Raw genomic sequence first — 27,625 nt, 5'->3', positions numbered from 1 at the left:
AAAATGTGAAAAGTTAAGGTTTTAGAGCATTTTATGAAAGAAATTAATTAACTGAAGTCGTTCTTTCCAAACAAAAAAAATTTCATCTAACAATCGAAAAAAGTGCAAAACTGACAAATCGAATCTACAGAAGAAATTTTATTTTAAAAATCGATTACGATAGAGAAAAATAATTTTCACCACTAAAGTGGAAGCAATTTACACCTTTTTATCTTATTTGGTTCCATTACAATATCTGAACAAAATTCATTACAAGAAAATGAATTTAACATGACTTCAAACAAATACTTTTTCTCACATTTTCAGTTTCATTAAAATATTGCAGAGATTATGAGATAAATCCCGTGTAATCCCGTGAATATAACAGTACAAGCTTAAAATCCCTTTTGAATGCTGAATAAGTGACAAAATAAGACAACTAAAATTTTTAAGATTACCACTTTTTCTAAAAATTTCTTAAACATAAATGTCTAAGGTTTACTTGAGGGATTAAAGCATAAGATAGGTATCTCTTTATTGAAAAGAGTAATGTTAATTACTCTTGGTTTTAATAAAAAAAGTTTCATATAATGTAACATGGTAAATTTTTAATATAAAACTTTTTATACCATTCGATTTTAAAAGACTAGAGTTGTAGAAAAAAATTTTTTTTGAAAATTCTCCTTTCGACACGAGGTGGCGCACGATCGTATGCCAGCTTCGAATGCTTAGATTTCTAGCATAGCTGAAAATCAAAATCAAATATCAAACATCAAAATATCAATTTCATCAACATCAAATATCATCAAACAACAAATCAAAATATCAAAACATTCTACCTTTTTCCTACAAAAACGTACCATTTTACTACATTTTTAGGATAGAAACAAGTTTTTTTTTAATATTTATATGCAAGATTTTAAACTAAATCATTAGTTTTTATGATGGATGCAATGTTCTTACCTTCGATAACTCTCGTCTAATAGACTACTGCAAATTCGATATGATCTTGCTGCGCACTTTTCAATCATATTAACTTCATACAAAGTAAAATTTCAATTTTTTAATTTATTTAATTTAATTTAATTCTGACACATATCGTGGACCAGGCGTGTACACCTTAGAATTCAGTTAACCCTAGAACCAGAAATCCATAGGAGTGAGTCGGGGGATTGCGGTGGCCACAAAACTGTAAAGTTACTAGAGACGACTTTATCACCAAAGTGTTGTTGCAGAACTGGTCCAACTCATTGGGCAACGTGTGGATTAGCCCCATCTTGCATCCATACAATGTCCCTAATGACATTTCGTTGCTGCAATTCAGGAATAACGGAATTCTGCAACTGTGTCAGAATTGCAAGATGCGATAACACTTGAAGTTATGCAGATTTCTCCTTTCATGTTACGTTCGGAATTGTTGTCCACAATCTCCCGAATGCAATGCGTTGTCGCCTGCGAAGATGAACACGTTGAAAACCTGTAATTATAACTTCCCATTCCAATAAAAACTTTTTTTTTCTCTTTCCTCTCTGTGTTGGCAGTAGTCCTTTATAATGCTCTTCTTTGAATATGCTTTACGGCGGAATTTTCGACACACGCTAATCGTTCCAACGCCATTTATGGTTTTTCAATACGCTAATCAATTTGCGCAAGGAAAAAGTGGGTGTTGCCATTCGAAAATTTCAAAATTCTCTCACTGTAACCGTAACCGTGAGTTCTGCGTTGTTTAGAGTCATCCCAATCTCCAACGCATACCTTCAAACAACCATGTCTGAAATTTTAGTTCGATTGGTTGAGCGGATGGACCGCTAAGGTTTATTATATATAGGGGAAGTTTTTTTTTTTTTTTTTTTTTTTGACTACCCTGTATTTCAAAACAACTGCTGTAAACCTGATATAAATATTCTAAGATATTTCCTACGGTTTACGAAAGTGTGAAATTCAATTACTTATTGGATAATTGGTACTTCTTAATTAGCACTAATGTCTCCCTTATGAAGAAGTAAAATATCAAATTCAATTCATTTCAGTCTTATTCTAAATGTTTTAACTTCGAAAAAAATTTTTTAAACAGTTTTAAGTAAAATCGATGTCTCAAATAACGCCAAGATGCAAATATATTCGTTATATTACACAAATTAATACAAATTAGCTAAGATGTTTAGTCACCTTCTGCCAAATAATAAACGCTGGTTCATTACAGAATTTTGTATACATATTCTTCCCAGGACACGATTTCGATTTGAGAAGAAGAAAGTTCCCGAGAGGACAAAATGGACAACAATATTGTTACAATATTGTAATGGTATCGCACGGTATATAAAATATAAAACAGCACCGAGGAGTTATCTTACAATTGAAATAGTTCATTTTTCGGAAGACAAGGAAAAATACTGAATTTCTATATTATATATATTATTTTTATAAAGTTACTTCAAAGAATTTTTTTTTGTTAGAAAAATGTGAAGTTACTTAACTGCACGTGTATTATTGTTGTGCATTTGCTGTCATTTATTAATCAATTGCACGTGCAAGTTTTTCAGGTCTCTGAATCCAAGTTTATTTCCAATCCTACACAAATTCCATTGCGTTGCAAAATTTATAATCTAACACGCACAGTCATTCCCCCGGATAGTTTTAGAATAAAGGTCAAAATCACAAATTGGAGAATTTGTTGAAACGTTTTGAGCGCGTCAGGTACAAAGTTATTTTCCAGTACAAGTTTCCCGCATAACATTCGGTCTAATAACGATTAGTGTCATATTCACTAAAATCGTTTTTCACGAGAGTACGTTGGCTCTATTTCTTATATAGGTAAAAAAATTTATATACTTTTAAGTTATAGCAAATTACTTACAGTTCACAGCCACTTATCGACCAAAATATTATCTCCAATTATACTCAGGAATATAGGGATAAGACATTTTATTGTCATCCAGTCTGCATTTTTTGAATACGCAGAAATCTTAACTAACTTAGTTAACTTATACCAGCCTCTAAATATAAAATACAAAGCATATCTTCGAATAAACTCATAAATAAAAATGACTACATTACATGTTATTCCAACCTTATTTGCTGAAAAATGATATCATTTACATGTGCATTATAAAGAAGTGGATTTAGAAATTTGTAATACATTGAATATTTAATATTCGTTATAGAAATTAATACCTACTTGTCGCTTTCAGATTTAGTGAAGGAATGCTCTCTTAAACTGTATTCCATCAAACATTCTCGGGTTACTTCTACAGCTAACGACTGTAGCTTTATGTGGTCTTGATGCGACCTCCTTCGAATGCTCATATTTTATAGCAAAGCTGAAAAGTATTAACAAATCAAAATATCAAAACATTCTACCTTTTTCATAAAAAGAACGTACCATTTTACTAGATTATTAGGATAAAAAAGAGTTGTTTTTTTTTAAATTTATATGCAAGATTCGAAATTAAATCATTAGTTTATATGATGGAAGCAATGTTCTTACCTTCGATAACTCTCGTCTAATAGACTAAACAATTCTGCAAATTCTATATGTTATTGATTCACTCTTTTCAACCATATTAACTTCATAAAAATTAAAATTTCAATTTTTTCATTGAAATATTATAATTTCTTACAATTAGCTTAGATTTGTTTGAAAGAAATAAAGGAAAAATAAAAATGCACCAATTTATAATTTATAAACTAAGTCGAATGCTCAGTTGCAAAGAAACACTGATTTCAATTTAGTTATCTAAGATTAACCTATTGGTCACACCTGTGTAATGGATGTACTGAAAAAGAACGTGCGTCTGCGCATATTTCACATCGTCTGGCATTGTTCTAAATAGTCAACAGAATATTAACTTTTAAATTAAGAAGGATTTAGTTTTCCGGTACAATGGAGTTGATTAGATATTCCGGCTGTAAAAATATATGAAATCATTATATGGTTCCGTCATTTTCAAGCAAGTGATGATAATAAAATTTGGTGTCTGAATATATACATATCTCCTGTTTATACGTATTCTCAGTGATTGTCTTTTTTTCTTTTTTGTTTTGTCAAATTGTAATTTGTCTTCGTATATGAAAATGCTAAAAACAGCTTGAAGAGAAAATATAAAAAACGTAAACAAAATATTTACGATTTTTTTATATATGATGACGATATTTCATGTAAAAAAATGCGGTAAATTAAATTTTTGAAAAAAAATCAAGAAGAGAAAGATATTTTTTTTGGATAATGCATAGTTGGATGAAGGATCGATATTAGTAGAAGGGTAAATGTGGTAACCAATTTCAAACTAAATGCAAAAAGAAAAAAGGCTGCGAAATCGAAGAAAAATTACATCAATCCTATACCGAACCCTGACACCATGATTAGTCAGAAAATAGTGTTAAGTAATTGTTCAAGTTATGAAATTGAACAAAGTTTTAAATGAATTTCATAAAATAATGTTACACAATTTTCAATTATTTTGCTTTAGAAATCAAACATGTATATTCACCATTTTAAACGCTGTTTATGCTGCATTTAAGATTCTAAAATAAATATGACAAAGGATATATTTTGTTTTCACTACAGGGCTAAAGCAATCATTTTCAAAAATGCTAATTCACGTAACAGAAATAGAAAAATAAACATAATTATAAAAAAAAAATTATAGTACACAAGTTCTAAGTTCCATTTATGATACTACCATGAGAAGACTATTATTATAGAAATATGTCGGAAAGAATTAAAAATCTAGAAGAATAAAAATAATTCTAAAGAGAAATTCACAGAAAATGCTTATCGAAATAGATCTATCACGGTTTACAATATTTAAAAAAATTATTTACTAATATGAATTTCATCACTAACTTAAACATGCAGACGATAAAATAAATCTTCCTTATACAACAGTATTTTTAGGACAAATATTGTTTTAATTTTGGACCTATGAAGTCATATTTTTTTTATTTATTTTGCAGAATCATTACATGTACTTCAGATATTTTAAAAGCAACTTCATTTAAAACATTGAATTTATATACAAATTCATTTTATATTGCAGATATTTGTTGCTGTAGGAATTTTATGCTGCCTCATAATTAATCATAATATATTGCTATCTAAAATAATTTTTATGATGTAAATTAATTTTATGGAAGAAATTATTTTGAGAAAAATGAAAGAGGTATTTAATATGCAATTAAGTCGTAAGCATTTTTTAATACATTCCTTCAACGAAAAGCATTTTTACATTTACAAGAAAAAAATACATATAAAATTAATGATTGCAGCTCGGAAGGTTACGAAAGTTAAGTATTGCCTACACAAGACTTCAAGACATAATATAAACAAAGTGACGGTAGAAGAAATTAATGACAGACCTATTCTCATTGGCGATGCTATTCCATCTTTTAAAAGACCACTTTTAAAATTTCTTCTAGAAAACTCATTATTTTGAAGGAAAAGAATATTTATACATATTTAAATTATATTTTGTTTCTCTTAAAGGAAATTTGCTTTCTTTCCTAAGATAATTTTCAATGTTGGAAAAACTTCTTTGTATATAATAATACAATAGCAATCTTGTCAAAAGTTATTCAGAAATAAACAACCAATACAATTGAAACGATATTATAACTTCTATCACTTGGAAATTCTTCCCAGTTAAATTATGTTAATGACCTAGCGAGTCAAATCCAAAAGTTCCTACTTGGAGTGGTTCCTATATGAACCTTTAACCAGTTTTACATTTTAAGGAAATGTATTGCTTCATGTGATTTCAATGACAATTTCCATGGAAAGATAATTCGAATGTGATAAATGTCTAATATTTTATAACGAAAATAAAATAAAAAGTGAAATGATAGATGACGCAAGACAAATATTCCTATAAATGGCAAATGAAACCTCTAAAATAAATTGTATTCGCAAGATCAATATCAATCAGAATAATAATTATCCTCTTAGAGTATTAAAAGAAAGTTAAAACTTGAGCCACTTAGATAATCTAGAGGCCCTAGAAACTAAATATATAAAAGCAACTGCTATAAACCTCAACTAAATATTCTGAGATATTTCCTACGATTTACGAAAGTGCAAAATTGAATTACTTATTGGATAATTCTTACTTCTTAATTAGCAGTAATGTCTCCTTTATGAAGATGTAAAATATCAAATCGCATTCATTTCAGTCTTATACTAAAGGTTCTAATTTCGCAAAATTTTTTAAGCATTTTTAAGTAAAATATTTATTTGCATTCATATTTACTAGCTCCGAATAAATATTGAACCTTTATATTAAACGCAGAACATTTTAATGCACATATAATTTATTTTGTGGCTTAAATACTGCTCATCCTTATTAGACTAGATTAAGTGTTGAGAAGATACAAAAGAAACACTATTTACTACCAGTAGCACAAAAGTAACCATTATCAATGCATCTGAAGTATACGATTTCTTTTTAGATAAAAAGGAAAAATGTAAAGCTGTCAGTAAATAGTCTTAAAAAATGTGGACTAGCGATAATCCACAGCATAGTAGAATTATTCATCAGAAGGATTTAATTTCATATATGATTAAGCGCATGGGTAATTTATTTTCTTAAATGTTATCCTAGTTCAGAGGAGATTTAACAGCAGCAAGTTCCAAACGAAATTGGGATCGATTTCTCAAATAAGGCCAGATATATCTGTTTTCCATCATGTCTAACTTTATTATTTGGCTAATATTTCTGCTACACGTACATGAACATTTAAACAGTCACGTTGCAAATATATTCGTTATATTACACAAATTAATACAAATTAACTAAGGTGTTTAGTCACCTTCTGCCAAATAATGAACGCTGGTTCATTACAGAATTTTGTATACATATTCTTCCCAGTACACGATTTCGATTTGAGAAGAAGAAAGTTCCTGAGAGGACAAAATCGACAACAATATTGTAATGGTATCGCACTTTATATAAAATATAAAACAGCATCGTGGAGTTATTCTACAATTAAAATAGTTCATTTTCGGAAGACAAGGACAAGTACTGAATTTCTATAATTTTTATTTTTTATTTTTATAAAGTTACTTCAAAGAATTTTTTTTAGTATAAAAATGTGAAGTTACTTAACTGCACTTATATTATTGTTGTACATTTGCTATTGTTTATTGATCAATTGCATGTGCAAGTTTTTCAGGTCTCTGAATGCCAGTTGATTTAAATTCCTATACAAATTAAACTGCGTAGCAAAAGATATAATCTAACACGCACAGTCATTCCCCCGGAGAGTTTTATAATTAAGGTCAAAAACACACACCGGAGAATTTGTTGAAATGTTTTGAGCGCGTCAGGTACAAAGTTATTTTCCTGTGCAAGTTTCACGTGTAACATTCGGTCAAATAACGATTAGTGTCATATTCACTAAAATCGTTTTCTACGAGAACGTTTCCTCTATTTCTTATATAAGCAAAAAAAATTCATATACTTTTAAGTATCAGCAAATTACTTACAGTTCATAGGCACTTATCGATGAAAATATTAACTATTTTTTCCTCCAAAAGGCATACAACACACTCAGGAATATATGTGTAAGACATTTTATATTCATCCAAGCTGCATTTCTTGTATACGCAGAAAAATTAACTAACTTATTTAACTTATATCACCATGCAAATATAAAATACAAAGAAAATCATCAAATAAACTTGTAAATAAAAGTGACTACATTACATGTTATTCCAGTCTTATTTACTGAAAAATGGTATCATTTACATATGCATTATAAAGAAGTGGATTTATAATTTTGCAATACATTGAATATTTAATATTCGTTATAGAAATTAATACCTACTTGTCGCTTTCAGATTTAGTGATGGAATGCTCTCTTAAACTGCGTTACATCAAACATTCTCGGGTTACTTCTACAGCTAACGACTGTAGCTTTATGTGGTCTTGCTGCTGAAGGAAATAACATTTTTTATATCAGCAAAGGTAAGGTAAAATACATTTTCTTGTTCCCTCTAATATGCAGGCTAGTCTAGTTATACGGTATATAATAAAATAAAATTCTTATTTATATAACTCGAATAAAAAATATCAGTCAAACCTATGAATATGTACCTTTTTTTATTTCGTTGGATTACATGTTCAACGGAAGAGACTTAATATTCATTCAAATAATACTAAAAGGTAGATTCTTTTAACTTAATTATTGTCTACTTTTCTGTTTTCAATTTATAATTCATTATTAGAAAACCCATGGTGACTCAAAATTAGTATTTTTTTTCCAAATTCACTGCCAGGTGGCGCTATTGGACGCTAATGACCATAGCAATATGTAATCTTGCTGCTGAATGGAAGATAAAATTTTAAATAAGCATTGGGGAAAAGAAAAAAAATCAATTTTTTTTCTTCTTTTCATTCACTATTAATTAACAAACATCGCTTGTGATACGGTATGTAATAAAATAAATTCATATTTGCAAACCTTGAACAGAAATATATATCGACCTCCTTAATGTAGATTGCTTTAATTCTTTCCATAGTAAATTTAACGAAAGTATCTGTTAAATTGATCATTAAAATAGTATTTAAATTAAATTCTTTTATATTACTTATTTTCTACTTTTCTATTTTTAATTTTTAATACTTTAAAAGAAATGCCATAGCATCTTGAAATTTGTATATTTTACATGTTCACTACTAGGTAGCGCTGTAGTGCAGAATCAGATCTCACTTATATGAATGGATTAACTGTTCGCAGAATTCTCAATTTATTTATATAGTGTATTTTTATTCAGTACAAACATGTGTTAAAAATTCAGTACTTTAGTAATTCAAGAAGTAAAGGAAAAATCGATAGCAAAATTAAATGCTTATAAATAAGAAAGACGAGTTGCATGAAAAAGTTTGAAATGAACTCAAGCTATGCTCCAACATCCTACAGCTCACTACTTATCAACTTACTACTTAAAACAAACAGGCTTTATGAACAAAGCATATATTCTAATATGACTTTAGTTCGCACATCATAACATTAGGTAATATTTTAACCTCATATACTAAAATGTATTCCATCATTTTTCAAGTAACTGGCATCAAAGAAAAGTAGAAGAGCATAAATAAACTTTCAATCGTTGAATATTTAATAAAAATAAAATAAATTACTTCGGTGTCCGGCATACATTGTAAAGTTAACAAGGACTTGAAGTCTTACTGCAAACTACTTATCAAGCTTACGTTAAGAGAAAACATTAAAAGAAAGCTTTACGAACAATGCATATATTCAAATATGACTGGAATGTACCATATCATAGAATGAGGTAATATTTTAATCTCAACCATTGAAATGTAGTCCATTTGAGAAATAAATGATATGAAATACAAATAGAAGAACGTAAATAAGCTTTCTTTCATTAAATATTTAATTATAAAATAAATTACTACTACTTCTTTGTTTACATGTTATCAAAAAATTCATCTCATAAAACGAATTTCATTAAACTTATGATGAATGCTTCCTTATTTGGAACTGCCATCTTCGTTGAAAGAAAATTTAAACTTTAAATCAATAAAAACCCATGTATTTTTCTTCCTTTTAAATCAAATTTTTATTCAGAATATATAGTCATATTATGCAGTTTCCGGCTTACATTGAAAAATTAACAAGGACTTGAAGTTCACAATTTCTTTCATCAGACGATTCTAACATTTCTTAAGATCATATATTGCATTGCCGAAATTTTGGATTCGAGCCACCGATAACACGATATGTTTGAAATGTGATGGTTATGATATAATAGAAGTCTAAAACTAGAATAAAAATAAAGTAGTAATGGCAATCTTCATGCATATCAATGTACGAGAAAGTGTTCATCTTGTAGATTTTTCTGCCAAATCATTTAACGTTGGATTCAATGTGTTATCTGGTTTCCCAAGCAGAATAGCATTAAAATAAATGATTGACGAAACAGCATCAATTACATGGAAAGCAGGATTTTCTGTAAGGAAAACCATTCCTATTGTTCAGAATCATCAGAGCAATTACGCCAGGAAAATAAATAGGCCAAGTCGATGATGAAATAAAGTATTAAAATAAATTAATATTTCTTGTAGTTTTCTGAGTGCTAACGACTGTAAAAATAAAAATTCTATAAAGTAAATTTGCATTCCGAATCACTGTCTAACTTTATGCATAATAGCAATATAAAGTTATTTGAATAAACTTATTAAACATTTATAGATTTGAAATACAAATTTTGCCTATAAAAAATCTTTTCAAGGTAAGGATTTCTCTTTATTTTGGATTTGATTGTAAATTGGTAAATTGTCTCAAACAAGTAAGCATAGCATGAAATCTAAAAAACTAAAATGTTAAGATCAATAGCCTGTTAATGCACGTCTGTCTACTCCACTTTCCTTAACATTTTCTCAAGCTTTTATATGATTTTCAGTTCCAATAAGAAATGCTTTTAAGTTTTAGTCTATTTAGTTTCGAAGCAGTCATTCCATATGGAAATAATGGTTACACATATGTCTCTATTCTACTTTAACTTTTTACTCTGCATAAATTAAATGATTTTGACAGATACTTACTTCATCCTTAAAGTCGTTTCCAGACTAATGAAATATTGTTGACTCCTGGCAAATCATATATTCAGTACTGAATAACGGAAGACTGCATATCCTTTCACTTTCAAGAAAATGACGTTTCATTTCAGTGAAGTCCAAGTCTCATGGAAACTTGCAAAATTCAACACAAATCCACAAATATATATATATATATATATATATATATATATATATATATATATATATATATATATATATATATATATATATATATATATATATATATTCATGAGAAAGAAGTGGGAAAGCAATATCATTCCATTACGTTTTATTCGTTATATTATTACACCATACTATTATGTACCTTTTTCATTCGAATCATTTATTGTGATATAGAATTAATATGGATGAAAGATATATTCATTAGTTAAGACATTTAAATTGAAATGATTTATTCTCTTTTTGCATTTTATAACAAGTAACAATTTCCAAGGAAGAAGAATTCCTTGGTAAAGTCCGTATCAGAATATCAGATCCTATGCTATTTTCGAGATAAAATGTTAAAAGTTTATTTTTTAGGGCATTTTATGAAAGATATTAATTAACTGAAGTCGTTCTTTCCGAACAAAAAAAATTTCATCTAACACTTCGGAAAAAGTGCAAAACTTACAAATCGAATCTACAGAAAAAATTTTATTTTAAAAATTGATTACGATAGAGAAATATTATTTTCACCATTAAAGTGAAAGCATTCTACACCTCATTATCTTATTTCGTTCCATTACAATATCTGAACAAAATTCATTACAAGGAATTTAATTTAACATGTCTTTAAACAAATACTTTTTTTTTCACATTTTCAGTTTCATTAAAAGATTGCATAGATTATGAGATATATCCCGTGTAATCCCGTGAATATAACAGTTCAAGCTTAAAATCCCCTTTGAATACTGAATAAGTGACAAAATAAGAAAACTTAAAATTTTTAAGATTACCACTTTTTCTAAAAATTTCTTAAACATAAATGTCTAAGGTTTACTTCAGGAATTAAAGCATCTGATAGGTATCTCTTTATTGAAAAGAGTAATGTTAATTACTCTTGGTTTTAATAAGAAAAGTTTCATATAATGTAACATGGTAAATTTTTAATATAAAACTTTTTATACCATTCGATTTTAAAAGACAAGAGAAATAGAAAAATTTTGAATAAATGACGAAACTTTTTTTTGAAAATTCTCATTTCGACACCAGGTGTCGCGCGATCTTATGCCAGCTTCGAATGCTTATATTTTATAGCAAAGCTGAAAAGTATTAACAAATCAATATATCAAAACATTCTACCTTTTTCATACAAAAACGTACCATTTTACTAGATTATTAGGAAGGAAACAAGTTTTTTTTAAAATAATTATATGCAAGATTCGAAACTAAATTAGTTTTTATGATGGAAGCAATATTCTTACCTTCGATAACTCTCGTCTAATAGACTAAACACTTCTCCATATTCGAGATGGTCTTGTTGTGCTCTTTTCAATCACGTTAACTTCATACAAAGTAAAATTTCAATTTTTTAACTGAAATACTATAATTTCTTACACTTAACTTTAATTGTTTGAAAGAAATAAATGAAAAATAAAAATGCACCAACTTGTAACTTATAGACTGAGTCAAATGCTTAGTTGCAAAGTAACAATGATTTATTTTGAGTTATCTAAGATTAACATATCGGTCACCCCTGTGTAATGAATGTACTGAAAAAGAACGTGCGTCTGCGCATATATCAAATCGTCTGGTATTGTTCTAAATAGTCAATAGAATATTAACTTTCAAATTAAGAAGGATTTAGTTTTTCTGTAGAATGCAGTTGATCATACATTCCGGCTGTAAAATGATCTGAAATCATTACATGGTTCCGTCATTTTGAAAGCAAGTGATGAGAAAATTTAATGTCTGAATATATACGTATAGCCTGTTCATACGTATTCTCAGCGATTGCCTTTTTACTATTTTGTCTTATCAAACTGTAATTTCTCTTCGTATATGAAAAAGCTAAAAACTGCTTCAAGAAAAAAGTATAAAAAACGTAAACCAAAAATTTATGAATTTTCTTTATATATCATGATATTCCATGTAAAAAAATGCGGTAAATTAAATTTTTGAAAAAAAAACAAGTAGAGAAAGACATTTTTTGGATGATGCATAGTTGGATGAAGGAACGATATCAGTTGAAAGGTAAATATGGAAACCGGTATCAAACTATATGCAAAAAAAAAAAAAAAAAAAAAAAAATGTTGCGAAATCGAAGAAAAATTACATCAGCCCTATACCCAACCCTAATACACTGATTAATCAGAAAATAGTGTTAAGTAATTATTCAAGTTATGAAAATCAACTAAGTTTTAAATAAATTTCATAAAATAATGTTAAACAATTTTCAGTTATTTTGCTTTAGAAATCAAGCAAATATATTCACCATTTTAAAAAGTATTTATGCTCCATTTAAAATTCTAAAACAAATATGAAACATTATATATTTTGTTTTCACTAAAGGGCTAAAGCAATCATTTAAAATAATGCTAATTGACGTAAAAGAAATAGAAAAATAAACATAATTATAGAAAAAATTATAGTACAGAAGTAGCAAATTCCATTTAAGATTCTACCATGAAAAGACGATTATTACAGAAAAATGTTGAAGAGAATTAAAAATCTAGAAGAATAAAAATAAATCTAAAGAGAAATTTACAGAAAATGCTTGTCGAAATAGATCTATCACGGTTTTGGATATTAAAAAGAAGTATTTACTAATATGAATTTTATCAGTTACTTTAACATGCAGACGATAAAATAAATCTTTCTTATACAACAGTATTTTTTGGACAAATATTGTTTTATTTTTGGATCAATGAAATCACACTTTTTTAAAATTTATTTTGCAGAATCATTTCACGTATTTTGATATTTTAAAAAAAGCTTCATTTAAAAAAGTGAATTTATATACAAATTCATATTATATTGCAGATAATTGTTGCTGTAGGAATTTTATGCTACCTCATAATTAATCATAATAAATTGTTATCTAAAACAATTTTTATGAAGTAAATTAATTTTATGGAAGAAATTATTTTGGGAAAAAGGCAAGATCTATTTAAGTTGCAATTTAGTCGTAAGCATTTTTTTAATACATTCCTTCAAATAAAAGCATTTTTACATTTACAATAAAAAAAATACATATAAATTTAATTATTACAGCTCGGAAGGGTATGAAAGTTACGTGTTGCCTACACAAGACTAAACGACAGAATATAAACAAAGTAACAGTAGAAGACATTAACGACAGACCTATTCTCACTGGCGATATCTATTCCATCTTTCCAAATTTCAGCGTTTCCTCGAGAAAAGTCACTATAATGAATGAAAAGAATTTATATTCATATTTAAATTTTTTATCTTTTTCTCTTCTTAATGGTAAATTTGCTTTCTTTCCTAAGAATATTTTCAATGTTTGAAAAACTTCTTTGTATATTGTTATACAACAGCAATCTTGTCAAAAGTTATTTAGAAATAAACAGCCAGTACGATTCAAAAGATATTATAACTTCTATCATTTCGAAATTCGTTCCATTTAAATTATGTTAATGACCTAGTGAGTCAAATCCAAAAGTTTCTACTTGGAATAAATCCTTTCTGAACCTTTAACCAGTTTTGCGTTTCAAGGAAGTTTATTGCTTCATGTGATTTCAATGACAATCTCCACGGAAAGAGAATTCGAATGTGATAAATGTCTAATATTTTATGACGAAAATAAAATAAAAAGTGAAATCATAGATGACGCAAGACAAATATTCCTATAAATGGCAAATGCAACCTCTAAAAATAATTCTATTCTCAAGATAAATATCAATCAGAATAATGAATACCCTCTTGGAGAATTAAAAGATAGTTGAAACTTGAAAACACTTGAGCCACTGACATAATCTAGAGGCCCTAGAAACTAAATATATTAAAACAACTGCTATAAACCTGAACTACATATTCTGAGATATTTCCTACGATTTAAGAAAGTGCGAAATTGAATTACTTATTGGATAATTCTTACTTCTTAATTAGCACTAATGTCTCCTTTATTAAGATGGAAAATATCAAATTGAATTCATTTCAGTCTTATTCTAAATGTTTTAATTTCGCAAAAATTTTCTAAGCATTTTTAAGTAAAATGTTTATTTGCATTCATATTTACTAGCTCCGAAAAATACTGAGCCTTTATACTAAACGCATAGCATTTTAATGCACAAATAATTTATTTTGTGGCTGAAATAATGCTCATCATTATTATAACAGATTAAGTGTTGGGAACATACAAAAGAAACACTACTTACTACCAGTAACACAAAGTAACCATTGTCAATGCATCTGCCATATACAATTTCTTTTTAGATAAAATGCAAAAATTTAAAATTATCAGTAAATAGTCTTAATACATGTGCACTAGCGAAAATCCACAGCATAGTAGAATTATTCATCAGAAGGATTTAATTTCATATATGATTAAGCGCATGTTTAATTTATTTTCTTAAATGTAATCCTAGTTCAGAGGAGATTTAACAGCAGCAAGTTCCAAACGAAATTGGGATCGAATTCTCAAATAACGCCAGATATATATGTTTTGCATTATGTCTAACTTTATTATTTGGCTAATATTTCTGCAAAACGCACATGAACATATAAACAGTCACGTTGCAAATATATTTGTTACATTGCACAAATTAATCCAAATTAACTAAGGTGTTTAGTCACCTTCTGTCAAATAATAAACGCTTGTTTATTACATAATTTTGTATATATATTCTTCCCAGTACACGATTTCGATTTCAGAAGAAGAAAGTTCCTGACACGACATAATGGACAACAATATTGTTACAATATTGCAATGGTATCGCACAGCATATAGAATATAAAACAGTATCGTGGAAGTATCCTACAGTTGAAATAGTTCATTTCTTGGAAGACAAGTACTGAATATCTATAATGTTTGTTTTATTTTCATTAATTTACTTTAAAGAATTTTCTTTTAGTAGAACTATGTGAAGTTACTTAACTGCACGTATATTAATGTTGTGCATTTGCTGTTGTTTATTAATCAATTGCATGTGTAAGTTTTTCAGGTCTCTGAATCCAAGTTGATTTAAATTCCTACACAAATTAAACTGTGTTGCAAAAGATATAATTTAACAAGCACAGTCATTCTCCTGCATAGTTTTAGAATTAAGGTCACAATCACATATTGAAGAATTTGTTGAAATGTTTAGAGCGCGGCAGGTACAAAGTTATTTTCCTGTACAAGTTTCACGTGTAACATTCAGTCAAATAACGATTAGAGTCATATTCACTAAAATCGTTTTCTACGAGAAGGTTTCCTCTATTTCTTATGCAAGCAAAAAAAAGTTCATATAGTTTTAAGTTTCAGCAAATTACTTACAGTTCATAGGCACTTATCGACCAAAATATTAACTATTTTTTCCTCCAAAAGGCATACAACACACTCAGGAATATATGTGTAAGACATTTTATTGTCATCCAAGCTGCATTTTTTGTATACGCAGAAAACTTAACTAACTTATTTAGCTTATATCACCATGCGAATATAAAATACAAAGCAAATCATCAAATAATCTTGTAAATAAAAGTGACTACATTACATGTTATTCCAGTCTTATTTACTGAAAAATGGTTTCATTTACATATGCATTATAAAGAAGTGGATTTATAATTTTGCAATACATTGAATATTTAATATTCGTTATAGAAATTAATACCTACTTGTCGCTTTCAGATTTACTGAAGGAATGCTCTCTTAAACTGCGTTACATCAAACATTCTCGGGTTACTTCTACAGCTAAAGACTGTAGCTTTATGTGGTCTTGCTGCTGAAGGAAATAACATTTTTTATATTAGCAAAGGTAAGGTAAAATACATTTTCTTGTTCCCTCTAATAAGCAGGCTAGTCTAGTTATACGGTATATAATAAAATAAAATTCTTATTTATATAACTTGAATAAAAAATATCAGTCAAACCCATGAATATGTACCTTTTTTATTTCATTGGATTACATATTCAAAGAAAGAGACTTAAAAATATTCATTCAAATAATACTAAAAAGTAGATTCTTTACACTTAGTTATTGTCTACTTTTCTGTTTTCAATTTATAATTCATCATTAGAAAACCCATGGTAACTCAAAATTAGTATTTTTTTGAAATTCACTGCCAGGTGTCGCTAATGGACGCTAATGACCATAGCTATATGTAATCTTGCTGCTGAAAGAAAGATAACATTTTAAATAAGCATAGGAGAGGAAAAAAAATTAAATATTTTTTTCATTCACTATTAATTAGCAAACAACCCTTGTTATACGGTATGTAATAAATTAAATACTTATCTGAATAACTTGAATAGAAATATCTATCGACCTCCTTAAACGTAGATTTCTTTAATTATTTGGATAATAAATTCAACGAAAGAATCCGTTAAATTGATAGTTAAAATAGTATTAAAATAAAGAAATTTATATTAATCATTTTCTACTTTTCTATTTTTAATTTATAATACTTTAAAAGAAATGCCATAGCATCTTGAAATTTGTATATTTTACATGCTAACTACCAGGTGGCGCTGTAATGCAGAATCAGGTCTCACTTCTGTGAATTGATTAACTGTTCGCAGAATTCTCAATATATTTATATAGTGTATTTTTATTCAATACAAACATGTGTTAAAAATTCAGTACTTTAGCAAGTCAAAAAGTGAATGAAAACTCGATAGCGAAAGTCAAATTTTATAAGTAAGACAAAGGACTTACACAAAAGTGTTTGAAATGGACGCAAGCTGTGCTCGAACATCCTACAGCTAACTAGTTATCAACTTACTACTTAAAAATAAACAATCTTTACGAACAAAGCATATATTCAAATATGACTTGAATTTCAAAGTTCACACATCATGGCATTAGGTAACATTTTATCCACATCTACAAAAATGTATTCCATCATTTTTCAAGTAACTGGCATCACAGAAAGTAGAAGAGCGTAAATAAACTTTCTATAGTTGAATATTTACTAATCTTAAAATAAATAACTTCGGTTTCTGGCATAAATTGCAAATTTAACAAGGACTCGAAGTTCACAATTTCTTTTTAGAAACGATTCTAACATTTCTCGAGACCATATATTGCATTGCCGAAATTTTGGATCCGAGCCACCGATTTCACGATATGTTTGAAATGCAATGGTTATGATATACTAGCGGACTCGAACTTGCACAAAAGTTAAGTAGTAATGCCAATCTTCATGCATATCAAGGTACGAGAAAGTGTTCCTCTGGTAGATATTACTGGCAAAGCATTTAACATTGGATTCCATGTGTTATCTGGTTTCCCAAGCAGAATAGCATTAAAATAAATTATTGCCGAAACAGCAACAATTAAATGGAAAAACGGATTTCTATTTTTCAGAATCATCATAGCAAAAAAAAAAGTTCCATAAAGTATATTTGCATTCCTAATTGCTGTCTAACTTTATGCCTAATTCCAATATAAAATTATTTGAATGATTTTATTAAAAATTTATAGATTTTAAATACAAATTTTCCCTAAATAAAAAGAAAGGATTTCTTTTTATTTTAGATTTGGTTGTAAATGGGTAAATTGTTTCAAACAAATAAGCATAGCTTGAAATCCAAAAAAAAAAAAAAAAAAAATGACTAAAGTGTTAAAATCAATAGTCTGCTAATATATATGTCTGTCTACACCACTTTCCTTTGTCATTTTGTCAAGCGACTATATGATTTTCAGTTCTTATAAGAAATGCTTTTAACTTTTATTTTGTGGCTGCGATACTTATAAATAACTTTAGGGCTTCCACATTTTTTTTCACTAGATTATTTTTGCTGTATTCCTTGTTATTATGCAATAAAAATGAAGAAAGAAGCATTTCAGGCTTTCACGGTGAAATTGTTTATTGCCTATTTTGGTATAAAACTGGAAGCCTAGAGTCTTACAAAAAAAATTGTGTCCGTTTGTTTAGAAGAATTCATTCACTGGCTTCAAGGTAAAAAAAAATTATCTTTTCCATTTAGAATAACAATGGCTTGGAAAGAACCTGAAGTTTCTGCTGATGACTGCTGCTTTTGTACACGCAATGTAAAATATTTCATTATTAATAGCAAACATTAAACGTATGATCTTAAATTACTACGTGATACGGTGCCAATCCCTCATGGGCCTCTTGCACATTTCCATCTCCTCCGCATATATATGAAAATATATTCTGTCCATATGGAAATAATGGTTATACATATGTCCCTACTGATCATAATAAAATTTTTACCATATATAAATTACATGATTGTAACAGAGACTTACTCCGTCCATAAGAGTCGTTTCCAGACTAATGAAATATTGTTGGCTCCAGGCAAATTTCTTTATTCGGTTTCGGCGGAAGGAAGATTTTACATAGTTTTTCTTTCAAGAAAATGACCTGTTAATTTCAATTAAGTCCAAGTCTCATGGAAATTTCCAAAATTCAACACAAATCTGCAAAAAAGAAATTTTATTGATTCATGAGAAAGAAGTTTGAAAGCTATATCATTCCATTACGTTTTATTCATTATATTATTACATCATACTATTATGCAACTTTTTAATTCGAATCATTTATTGTGATTTAGTAATTAAAATGGATGGAAGATATATTCATTAATTAAGACTTTTAAATCAAAATGATTTACTGACACTTTAATAATTTATAACAGGTAAATTTCCAAGGAAGAAGAATTTAGTAGTAAAGGCCCTATCAGAATATCATATCTGAAGCTATTATTGAGATAAAATGTGAAAACTTTATATTTTAGATCATTTTAAAACAGAAATTAATTCGCTGAAGTTTTGCTTTCTGAACAAAAATAAATTTCATCTAATGCTTGCCAAAAACTGAAAAACTCAAATCTTTAGAATAAATTTTATTTAAAAAGAGAAAAATGGTGGAGAAGAATAATTTTCAAGCATTCTACCCCTTTACATCTTATTGCATTGCATTACAAGTTCTGGAAAAAAATTATTATCTTCAAAAAAAAAAAAAAATAATAATAATTTCCCATTTTCATTTTCATTAAATATTGCACTGATTATTCAAGCTAAATCACTTAAGAACCCATGTACATGTCACTGCAAGCTTCAAATCTCTTTTGACTAAATGTCAAAATAAGAAACCATAAAATTTTTAAGACTACCACTTTTTCTAAAAATTTCTTAAACATAAATGTCTAAGGTTTACCTGAAGGATTAAAGTATCTGATAGGTATCTCTTTATTGAAAAGAGTAATGTTAATTACTCTTGGTTTGAATAACAAAAGTTTCATATTTTTAACATGGTAAATTTTTAATATAAGACTTTTTATACCATTAGATTTTAGAAGACTAGAGTTGTATAAAACCTTTGAATAAATGAAGAAACTTTTTTTTTTCAAAATTCTCATTTCGACACCAGGTGGCGCGCGATCTTAAGCCATCTTCGAATGCTTAGATTTTATAGCAAATCTGAAAAGTATTAACAAATCAAAATATCAAAACACTCTACCTTTTTCATACAAAAACGTACCATTTTACTAGATTATTAGGTTAGAAACAAGTTTTTTTTTATATATTTATATGCAAGGTTCGAAACTAAATCATTAGATTTTATGATGGAAGCAATGTTCTTACCTTCGATAACTCTCGTCTAATAGACTGAACACGTCTGCAAATTCGAGATGTTCTTGTTACGCTCTTTTCAATCATATTAACTTCATACAAAGTAAAATTTCAATTATTTAAATGAAATATTATAACTTCTTACACTTAACTTTAATTTGTTTGAAAGAAATAAACGAAGAATAAAAATGCACGGATTTGTAATTTATAGACTGAGTCGAATGGTCAGTTGTAAAGTAACACTGAGTTATTTTTAGTTAACTAAGATTTATATATTGGTCACATCTATGTAATGGATGTACTGAAAAAGAACGTGCTTGTGCGCATATTTCACATCGTCTGGCATTGTTCTAAATAGTCAATAGAATATTAACTTTTAAATTAAGAAGGATTTAGTTTTTCTGTATAATGAAGTTGATCATGCATTCCGGCAGTAAAATGATCTGAAATCATTATATGGTATCGTCGTTTTGAAAGCAAGTGATGAGAATAAAATTTGATGTCTGAATATATACGTATCGCCTGTTGATTCGTATTCTCAGCGATTGTCTTTTTTGTCTTATCAAATTGTAATTCGTCTTCGTATATGAAAATGCTAAACACTGCTTCAAGAAAAAATATCAAAAACGCAAACAAAAAAATTTATGAATTTTTTTATATGTAATGATGATATTCCATCTAAAAAAATGCGGTAAATTAAATGTTTGAAAAAAATCAAGTAAAGAAGAAAGATTTTTTGGATAATGCATAGTTGGATAAGGAACGATATTAGTTGAAGGGTAAATGCGGTAACCAATGTCAAACTAAATACAAAAAGAAAAAGTACTGCGAAATTGAAGAAAATTTACAGCAGCCTTATACCAAACCCTAATACCCTGATAAATTGGAAAATAGTGTTAAGTAACTGTTCTCTTCATGAAATTAAACAAAGTTTTAAATAAATTTCATAAAATAATGTTAAACAATTTTCGATTATTTTGCTTTAGAAATCAAACATGTATATTTTCCACTTGAAAATCTCTTCATGCACCATTTAAAATTCTAAAATAAATATGACACAGGATATATTTTGTTTTCACTAAAGGGCTAAAGCAATCATTTTAAAAAATGGTAATTCACGTAACAGAAATAGAATAATAAACATAATTATAAAAAAAATTATAGTACAGAAGTTCTAAGTTCCATTTATGATACTACCATGAGAAGACTATTATTATAGAAATATGTCAGAAAGAAATAAAAATCTAGAAGAATAAAAATAATTCTAAAGAGAAATTCACAGAAAATGCTTATCGAAATAGATCTATCACGGTTTACAATATTTAAAAAAATGATTTACTAATATGAATTTCATCACTAACTTAAACATGCAGACGATAAAATAAATCTTCCTTATACAACAGTATTTTTAGGACGAATATTGTTTTATTTTTGGACCTATGAAATCACATTTATTTTATTTTTTCATTTGGAAGAATCATTACACGTACTTTGGATATTTCAAAAACAGCTTCATTTAAAAAATTGAATTTATATACAAATTCATTTTATATTGCAGATATTTGTTGCTGTAGGAATTTTATGCTGCCTCATAATTAATCATAATATATTGTTATCTAAAATAATTTTCATGAAGTAAATTAATTTTATGGAAGAAATTATTTTGAGAAAAATGAAAGAGCTATTTAATATGCAATTAAGTCGTAAGAATTTTTTAATACATTCCTTCAACGAAAAGCATTTTTACATTTACAAGAAAAAAATACATATAAAATTAATGATTGCAGCTCGGAAGGGTACGAAAGTTAAGTATTGCCTACACAAGACTTCACGACATAATATAAACAAAGTAACGGTAGAAGACATTAATGACAGACCTATTCTCATTGGCGATGCTATTCCATCTTTTAAAAGACCACTTTTAGCATTTCCTCTAGAAAACTCATTATTTTGAAGGAAAAGAATATTTATACATTAAATTATATTTTGTTTCTCTTAAAGGAAATTTGCTTTCTTTCCTAAGATAATTTTCAATGTTGGAAAAACTTCTTTGTATATAATAATACAATAGCAATCTTGTCAAAAGTTATTCAGAAATAAACAACCAATACAATTGAAACGATATTATAACTTCTATCACTTGGAAATTCCTCCCAGTTAAATTATGTTAATGACCTAGCGACTCAAATCCAAAAGTTCTTACTTGGAGTGGTTCCTATATGAACCTTTAACCAGTTTTACATTTTCAGGAAATATATTGCTTCATGTGATTTCAATGACATGTTCCAAGTAATTCGAATGTGATAAATATCCAATATTTTATGGCGAAAATAAAATTAAAAATGAAATTATAGATGACGCAAGACAAATATTCCTATAAATGGCAAATTCAACCTCTAAAAATAATTGTATTCGCAAGACAAATATCAATCAGAATAATAAATACACTCTCAGAGTATTAAAACAAAGTTGAAGCTTGAAAAAACTTGGGGAAATTACATAAACTAGAGTCACTAGAAACTATATATATTAAAACTACTGCTATAAACCTGAACTGCAAATTCTGAGATATTTCCTACGATTTACGAAAGTGCAAAATTGAATTACTTATTGGATAATTCTTACTTCTTAATTAGCACTAATGTCTCCTTTATAAAGATGGAAAATATCAAATCGCATTCATTTCAGTCTTATTCTAAATGTTTTAACTTCGCAAAATTTTTTAAGCATTTTTAAGTAAAATATTTATTTGCATTCATTTTTACTAGCTCCGAATAAATGTTATACCTGTATAATAAACGCATAACATTTTAATGCACAAATAATTTATTTTTCCGGGCCGAAACACTGCTCACCCTAATAAGAAGAGATTAAGTGTTAAGAAGATACAAAAGAAACATTATTTACTACCAGTAGCACAAAAGTAACCATTATCAATGCATCTGAAATATAGGATTTCTTTTTAGATAAAAAGGAAAAATTTAAAGGTGTCAGTAAATAGTCTTAAAACATGTGGGCTGGCGATAATCCACAGCATAGTAGAATTATTCATCAGAAGGATTTAATTTCATATATGATTAAGCGTAGGGGTAATTTATTTTCTTAAATGTAATCCTAGTTCAGAGGAGATTTAACAGCAGCAAGTTCCAAGCGAAATTGGGATCGATTTCTCAAATAAGGCCAGATATATCTGTTTTCCATCATGTCTAACTTTATTATTTGGCTAATATTTCTGCTACACGTACATGAACATTTAAACAGTCACGTTGCAAATATATTCGTTATATTACACAAATTAATACAAATTAACTAAGGTGTTTAGTCACCTTCTGCCAAATAATAAAAGCTGGTTCATTACAGAATTTTGTATACATATTCTTCCCAGTACACGATTTCGATTTGAGAAGAAGAAAGTTCCTGAGAGGACAAAATGGACAACAATATTGTAATGGTATCGCACGGTATATACAATATAAAACAGCATCGTGGAGTTATTCTATAATTAAAATAGTTCATTTTCTGGAAGACAAGGACAAGTACTGAATTTCTATAATTTTTATTTTTATAAAGTTACTTCAAAGAATTTTTTTTAGTATAAAAATGTGAAGTTACTTAACTGCACTTGTATTATTGTTGTGCATTTGCTATTGTTTATTGATCAATTGCATGTGCAAGTTTTTCAGGTCTCTGAATCCCAGTTGATTTAAATTCCTACACAAATTAAACTGCGTTGCAAAAGATATAATCTAACACGCACAGTCATTCCCCCGGAGAGTTTTAGAATTAAGGTCAAAAACACACACTGAAGAATTTGTTGAAATGTTTTGAGCGCGGCAGGTACAAAGTTATTTTCCTGTGCAAGTTTCACATGTAACATTCGGTCTAATAAGGATTAGTGTCATATTCACTAAAATCCTAATCTACGAGAACGTTGCCTCTTTCTTATATAGCCAAAAAAAATCCATATACTTTTAAGTTTCAGCAAATTACTTACAGTTCATAGGCATCGACAAAATATTACCTATTTTTTTCTCCAAAAGCATACAACACACTCAGGAATATATGTGTAGGACATTTTATTGTCATCCAAGCTGCATTTTTTGTATACGCAGAAAAATTAACTAACTTATTTAACTTATATCACCATGCAAATATAAAATACAAAGAAAATCATCAAATAAACTTGTAAATAAAAGTGACTACATTACATGTTATTCCAGTCTTATTTACTAAAAAATGGTATAATTTACAATGTGCATTATAAAGAAGTGGATTTAAAAATTTGCAATACTTTGAATATTTAATATTCGTTATAGAAATTAATACCCACTTGTCGCTTTCAGATTTAGTGAAGGAATGCTCTCTTAAACTAAGTTCCATCAAACATTCTCAGAGCACTTCTACAGCTGACGACTGTAACTTTATGTGGTTGTGCTACTGAAAGAAATAACCTTTTAAATCAGCAGTGGTAAGGTAAAATGCATTTTCTTTTAACTTTAAGTAGCAGGCTAGTCTTGTCATACGGTATATAATAAAATAAAATTTTTATTTATATAACTTGAAAAAAAAATATCAGTCAAACCCATGAATATGTCCCTTTTTTTATTTCTTTGGATTACATGTTCAACGAAAGAGACTTAATATTCATTCAAATAATACTAAAAGGTAGATTCTTTTAACTTAATTATTGTCTACTTTTCTGTTTTCAATTTATAATTCATTATTAGAAAACCCATGGTGACTCAAAATTAGTATTTTTTTTTCCAAATTCACTACCAGGTGGCGCTATTGGACGCTAATGACCATAGCAATATGTAATCTTGCTGCTGAAAGAAAGATAAAATTTTAAATAAGCATTGGGGAAAAGAAAAAAAAAAATCAATTTTTTTTTCTTCTTTTCATTCACTATTAATTAGCAAACATCGCTTGTGATATGGTATGTAATAAAATAAATTCATATTTGCAAACCTTGAACAGAAATATGTATCGACCTCCTTAATGTAGATTGCTTTAATTCTTTCCATAGTAAACTCAACGAAAGAATCTGTTAAATTGATCATTAAAATAGTATTAAAATTAAATTCTTTTATATTAGTTATTTTCTACTTTTCTATTTTTAATTTATAATACTTTAAAAGAAATGCCGTAGCATCTTGAAATTTGTATATTTTGCATGTTCACTACTAGGTAGCGCTGTAGTGCAGAATCAGATCTCACTTACATGAATGGATTAACTGTTCGCAGAATTCTCAATATATTTATATAGTGTATTTTTATTCAGTACAAACATGTGACCTAATACTCTGACCCAACCGTAATACCCTGATTAATCAGAAAATAGTGTTAAGTAATTGTTCAAGTTATGAAATTCAACAACGTTTTAAATAAATTTCATAAAATAATGTTAAACAATTTTCAATTATTTTGCCGTAGAAATCAAACTAGTATATTCACCATTTTAAAAGCTGTTTATGCTCTATTTAAAATTCTAAAATAAATATGACACAGGATATATTTTGTTTTCACTAAAGGGATAAAGCAATCATTTAAAATAATGCTAATTGACGTAAAAGAAATAGAAAAATAAACATAATTATAGAAAATATTATAGTACAGAAGTACCAAGTTCCATTTATGATACTACCATGAGAAGACAATTATTATAGAAATATGTTGAAAAGTACTAAAAATATAGAAGAATAAAAATAATTCTAAAGAGAAATTCACGGAAAATGCTTATCGAAATAGATCTATCAAAATGGATTATTAACTAATACGAATTTCATCAGTTACTTAAACATGCAGACGAAAAAACAAATCTTCCTTATACAATAATATTTTTAGGACAAATATTTTTTTATTTTTGGACCTATGAAATCACACTTTTTTTTTTATTTTCCAGAATCATTACACGCACTTTAGATATTTTGAAAAGAGATTCATTTAAAACATTGAATTTACATACAAATTCATATTATATTGCAGATATTTGTTGCTGCAGGAATTTTCTGCTGCCTCATAATTAATCATAATATATAGTTATCTAAAATAATTTCTATGAAGATAATAAATTTTATGGAAGAAATTATTTTTAGAAAATGGAAAAATCTATTTAAGATATAATGAAATAAGAAGCCTTTTTTAAAATAAATTCCTTCAACCAAAAGCAGTTTAACATTTACCAGAAAAAAATGCATATAAATTAATGATTGTAGTTAGGAAGGGTATGAAAGTTACGTATTGCCTACATAAGACTACACGACATAATAAAAGCAAAGTAAAGTAGAAAACAATGTCAGACCTATTCTCAATAACGATGCTATTCCATCTTTCCTAAGTCAAATTTCAGCGTTTTCTCGAGAAAAGTCCCTATAATAAATGAAAAGAATTTATATACATATTTAAATTATCTTTTTTTTTTTTCTCTTAAAGGGAAATTTGCTTTCTTTCCTAAGAATATTTTCAATGTTGGAAAAACTTCTTTGTATATTTTTATACAGTAGCAATCTTGCCAAAAGTTATTCATAAATAAACAGCCAATACAATTGAAAAGATATTATAACTTATATCACTTGGAAATTCCTCCAAGTTAAATTATGTGAATGACATAGTAAGTCAAATCCAAAAATCCCTACATAGAGAGGATCGTCTCTGAACCTTTAACCAGATTCGTATTTTAACGAAATTTCGTTGCTTCATATGATTTCAATGACAATTTCCAAGGAAACAAAATTCCAAATTGATAAAACTCTAATATTTTATGACGAAATGAAAACACAAATTGAAATTATAGATGGCACAAGACAAATATTCCTATAAATGGCAAAAGCAACCTCTAAAAATAATTGTATTGGCAAGATAAATATCAATCATAATAATAAATACCCTCTTAGAATATTAAAAGACCGTTCAAACTTGAAAGAACTTGGACAACTTAGATCATCTAGAGGCCCAAGGAACTAAAAATATACAAATATCAACTTCCAAAAAACGTAAACTACATATTTTGAAATATTTCCTACGGTTTACAAAAGTGTGAAATTGAATTACTTATTGGATAATTCTTACTTCTTTATTAGTACTAATGTTTCCTTTATGAATGCTTGTCTTTTAAATAATCTTACAGAACAACTCTAAATAAGAGCCATTTAGGCAAATTTATGAAGTATTAAAAGATCAAATTGAATTTATTCAGTCTTACTCTAAATGTTTTAACTTCGCAAAAATTTTAAAAGCATTTTTTAGTAAAATATTTATTTGCATTCATATATACTAGCTACGAATAAATATTAAACTTTTTTATTAAACGCATAGCATTTTAATGCACAAATAATTTACTTTGTGGCTAAAACACTGCTC

The sequence above is a fragment of the Argiope bruennichi genome, chromosome X1 (assembly GCF_947563725.1).
Source record: "Argiope bruennichi chromosome X1, qqArgBrue1.1, whole genome shotgun sequence".
Lineage (NCBI taxonomy): Eukaryota > Metazoa > Arthropoda > Arachnida > Araneae > Araneidae > Argiope > Argiope bruennichi.
Note: the sequence above shows the minus strand (reverse complement) of the source record.